Raw genomic sequence first — 5,286 nt, 5'->3', positions numbered from 1 at the left:
AAATCTATAAATCATTTAATCCAATTCATCATAATAACTATGGGTTTTGTTAAGTCCCAGTCAATATACGTATTCCCAAAGAATGGATGTGTGGTAACATCAGAGCGCGCTTAGCGTCCGGCACTCAAACAATTGTTTTGGCTTCTCAGCAAAGGAACGCATTTCAAATTATACTCTCTTAAATGAGTTCTTCTAGTGTCTTTATGTTGAAAGTTACCAGGCTAGCTAGCACATCTATAGCCTCTGAGAGAAGTGCTTCGAAAGACTGCTTTTCCATATTTGATAAATTTGAAAGTGCTCTCTCATCTTGAGCCTCGAAGGGATTTTGGCCCGCCAACATTGCGTAAATCAAAACATCGAAAGAACACCAATCGACGGTGGGGTTATAGGTTCATATTATAGTTACGTATCTGTAATGAATTGTACAGTTATTTTGTATGAAATGAAATACTTGGGTCCTACCTCTGGCGTCATGTATGCATTCGTACAACAGAAAGTTCTGGTGGCATCACGTTCTTCAATATCTTCCTACTCATAACGTAGTCGGCAAGTTTTATGTTGCCCTCGCTAACCAACAGCACATTATCCAGCTTGAGATCGCGATAAGCTAAATAAAAGTTGAAAAATAGATTCCAATTGATTAAGAACAAATTCAAAGCTCTTACAAAGCTACAGATTCATTGAACGTCCATAGATCTGCATGTGATACATAAGATCACCACCCTTGCAATACTCCATAACGAAAAACAAGCGATCCTGGAACACAAAGCATCAACCTCAAAAACACGCCGACCAAACAGAGCACACTTACCATAGTTTGGAAGCACGAGTGTAGTATGACCAAAAATGATGGTTAACCTGAGAGCGACAACACGCGCTTCTCAGTCATAGGCAAATCCATATCATCTGTTTGTATTATGACATCCTTACGTAAGACTTTCATAGCATAGAGTTCATTATTACCCTTTGGAAATTCTGCTTAAAATTCTTATAATGGCACGTTGTTCACGGAAAGTTCAGTGTGCTCGAAAAAAACGCACCGCAATAATACACACACTTACTCACCAAACGATATTGCAGCTGGCTAACGCTTGATTTCCTGCTTCACTTACTTGCTTCCGTTAAGACAATGTAATATCCTCGCTTCGCTTTGTCCCGCTCCTCCCTGCTTACGCTTTTCTTTTTTGATTCAATTTTTCTTTTTCAATTCCTACGCACTTTGCTGTCCGAACGCAGTGTGTGTGTGTGTGCGTTTATGTGCGGAGTTTCAGTGCCTTTAAACGAGCACTGCATAGTCTGGATTCACGTAGGAAAAGCCCACAAATTCCGTTTGATCCAAATTCATCATAAATGCTTTATCCGTTGGTGTCAGATCCGTTTTCTCTGAAGTGAATTGCTTATCGAAATTCGAAACATCTTTGCGATGTTTCTATGTGTAAGTGTGTATGTCGTAGTGTAAGGTATTTGCATATTAATTTCACATAGCGAAGTGTGTCGACAGTTAAAAGAGAAAAGAGGAGAATATTGGCGAAATAATCAAAATCATGAATTAAGGTTTTGAAACGTATTTCTTTGTTTTTGCTCTCACTTACAATTTTCGGCTTAAAAGGCGGTTGCACTTCACGATTCTCGATTTTCTCCCAATCGATTCGTCGGAAGAACGGATGTATACGCACATCCGCCTCGCCGGTGGGCCCACAACCAAGCCGTTTATTCGGTTGCTTGGTGAGGAACTGCAATAAGAACCGAAATGTAAAAGGTGAATTTAAATAGTTTTCAATAAATAAAATATACAAGTCAATTATAATTATGTGGATGATGACGTCCGGGGTCCACTGTATTTTTTCATGTCATATTAGTCCAAATGAAGTAATCCCGTATTCCACCTCAGTGAAATATCTTGATGACTTTGGATTCAAAATTAAATTGAAGGAGCAGCATACATAAAGGAAATTTGAACTGAAACTAAAACATAACAAAATAAACTGGTTAATCTGCAGGAAATCACCATTAACTACCTTAAATAACATCCTAGTCTACAACCAAACATTAAAGCCCGTTTGGACATACGGAATTTAACTATGGGGATGCGCTGCACTGTTATACATCGAAGCGGTGCAAAGATTCCAAAACAAGGTTCTGCGAAAAATTGTAAATGCCCCGTGGTACATACTCAATTCAGATCTACATCGTGATCTCCGCATAAAAATGATACGGGAAGTCATTCACGAAACGGCATCGAAACATGCTACAAGGTTACAAAATCACATAAACGCTGAAGCCCGGCAACTGGCAGAAACCAGAAATATACGTAGCAGGCGCAGATTGAAAAGAACTACGTTTCATGGTCTATTGTGAATCTAAGGAAAGAACAAATATCATTATATTTAGTTGTTACATTTAGTTTCAAAAAGAAAAGCATATTATACTTTTATTGTTTTACTTTAATACATTGAGAAAAATATTGCAATTTTTTTTGCAAATGTAAAACCATCATTTATTACGTTTCAATAAAAAAAAATAAAAAAATAAATCCAAATTTTTTTAATTAACTCCAGAAAGAAATTATTTGTTAGAGGAAGTACTATATTTTGATAAGATTCGCCTCTTTCTAAACAGATGTTTCATTATACTTTTATAGCGATATGGTCTTTTATCTTTAATGGCGAAGCAAGGGCTAAACTAAATATTTGTTGCTTCTTGGTTCTTCTCTCGTTCCTGTCAAACGATTTTCGTCAGACATTGCAAAATATTTAAATCTGCAAGGAGAAAACGGAGAACCTGTGGTCAGATATTTGTGTAATTATGACAAGACTAGAACTTTATGCCGTTTGAAGGATGCTTGGAGTTCTAAATATCCATAATATATGTTATTTCCTGAAATTCAACTCCTGTAAACCCCAGAACCTCAGGGTTTAAAATTTATTTTATTCATAAACTTTTTCAGGCAGATACACATAAGTGTCACAGGGTCTCTATGAGTAGTATTACTAAATTCTGCACTAGGACTTATGTACTATGTTTTTCTTACAACCGAACTCAATCTGAGTGTAATTATTACTGAAGTTCGGCGTTATAAATAGTAAAGCATACCAATATTTTAGCTGCTTCTTTAAAGAAAGCTATAAGACCTTTCGTGTTCAATATTGAAAACCATGGAATCTGTTTCTCATAAACGTGGTCTGTTGGTAACGAATATATGCTCTGAAGCCTCTTGATCTTCAATAACTTGCAATATTTCGTTTAAGGATATTGACGGAGAGCTTTTATGGGGTTATATACAGAATTTTCAAAAAGTCAATTTTTTTTATTTTAAATTCTTAATATACATACATTTCAGAATACACACAAAAATTCCATATCGTTCTGGTGAATATTTTCAAAGTTACACGCGAATTCGAGAAGCTCAGAGTTATTGGAAGTGCCTTCCAAACTTTAACCAACAGTGTTCGAAAACGGCTAAACCGATTAGTCTCTCGTTTTATCACAAGCTTCTTAAATACATTTTTTGGTAATTAATCGAAGATTTTCTCTCAGTGATAAATACTTTTTTTTATGAACAATGTAAGGCCGAAATTTTGGTCAAAAAATTTTATTTTGATTATTCCTTCGATTAATTACTAGACCTAACACAACTTTAACGAAATATGTTTGGTTTTTTTAATTTCAGAGGATCCAGTTCAGAGATATAGTGGTCACCGCAAAACGTCTTTTTTGAGAGGAGCTCTCGGAGATCAGCTGCAGTTCCTTTCCAAATAAATATTTTTACTAATACTAAGTCTTAAAATACAACTAAAAGATTATGGTGTCTATATGTGTACAAAGTTTTGGATAAATAAATATAAAAGTTCTTTTAGAAAAGATTCTGGAAAAATCGCTTTTTTCAGCTTTCTAATGGTATATAACCCCTTAAAGAAATAGGGTTTGTTTATCTATATTTATAAAAGAAAGTTATTTTAGTTACACCATTTATAACCCAAGATCGGCTGACCCGATTTGGTTGAAAATTGGTGGGGAGGTAGCTTAGAACCAGGGTAAAGACATAAGATACCTTTTATCTCTTTATGCGAAAATTTAATACGATATATAAATACAAAATTTATATTTCAAATCATAAGCATTTGTTCAAAATTCATGTTTGTAGGAATCATTTGAATATGTATATGCCTTCAATTTTAAACGGATTCTTCTTCAAAAATAACACAATTGCTAGGTATTTGGAATAGCAGAATAGAACTGCAACCAAATACGCAGTGAAATAGCTTATAACTGGCTCAGTAAGACTGATGTTAACATTTCCAGCCGACTTTTTAGTCTTTCCATGCCTGAGAACCGGTTCATCATGGGCAGTCCACTAGAATAACTGTCGATTAGACTTCAGTGGGAAATGATGGAGCTATGTTTCTATCGTCAAACACCTACGCAAAAATTCGGTTTTACTACGATTAAAGAGCACTCAAACACTTCTCGGAATCAGTTTTGTTGTTTTTGTTGGCTTATGAACTTGCGAGGCACCCACTTTGCCCAGAGCTTCCGCTTTAAGCTTAGCAAATATCTTTTCATCGGTGGGTTTCCATGAGCCAAAATACAACAGTATTTTCACAAAATTAACTCACGAAATGCTTTATGATCCATTTTTTTGTAAACTAACACAAGCTTCTTCACAAAAATTCAATATCTTCTTAACTAATAGTTATAATGCAACTAATACAAATCATATAGATGATAGTTGTAATATCTTCAGCCACAGTGAAGCGTGGATGGATCATCTAGTGTTATATAAATAACCAAGTAGTGCTATCTTTGGATCATCGATTTCTTAATGTCATCAATTCAATATCCTTGGTTGGACATTAGTTCGTGGTGAATGAGTGAACTGACTCAAAAAAGGTTTTGATGCTATAAATATGAAAAAAGTATACGGAAATTCTTTTCCAAAAATACTGTAACTGCGGCTGGGTATAACTGTCAAGCATAGATGACATTTAAAGCATTGCTTAAAGAGCTAAAAGCTGTCCAAGAAAGTCGAGTTTGCGAAGTGCTTCGACTATGGCTGGCATAAGTGCATATTATCGAATGGTTACTATATTGAAGGCGACAATGTAAATGAAAGCTAATGAAGAAATATTTTTTTCAAGAAACGGAAATTCGCGATATTTTTTGAACACACCTCTTATAGTAAGTATAATTAATAATCGTTCCGCATAGGTTTCTAACTAAAACTATCTCATTGTCTAATAGTCATTGGAGAGGTGATAAGAGATCCTCAAGTACCTGGAGAAATCA

At 35.1% G+C, this 5,286-nt stretch overlaps 1 long non-coding RNA gene across 1 annotated transcript; it reads right to left on the bottom strand.

The window, feature by feature from the left end:
* Positions 1-305: 305 nt before the first annotated feature.
* Positions 306-1,893, bottom strand: LOC126767497 (uncharacterized). Its single transcript, XR_007669110.1, has 4 exons — positions 1,593-1,893; positions 812-1,429; positions 666-756; positions 306-607 (listed from the first exon to the last, which is right to left on the bottom strand). It is a non-coding gene; the product is annotated as an uncharacterized LOC126767497 (long non-coding RNA).
* Positions 1,894-5,286: the final 3,393 nt, after the last annotated feature.

Source organism: Bactrocera neohumeralis, unplaced genomic scaffold, assembly GCF_024586455.1.
Source record: "Bactrocera neohumeralis isolate Rockhampton unplaced genomic scaffold, APGP_CSIRO_Bneo_wtdbg2-racon-allhic-juicebox.fasta_v2 ctg7166, whole genome shotgun sequence".
NCBI lineage: Eukaryota > Metazoa > Arthropoda > Insecta > Diptera > Tephritidae > Bactrocera > Bactrocera neohumeralis.
Note: the sequence above shows the minus strand (reverse complement) of the source record. Positions and strands in the feature narration are given on the sequence as shown.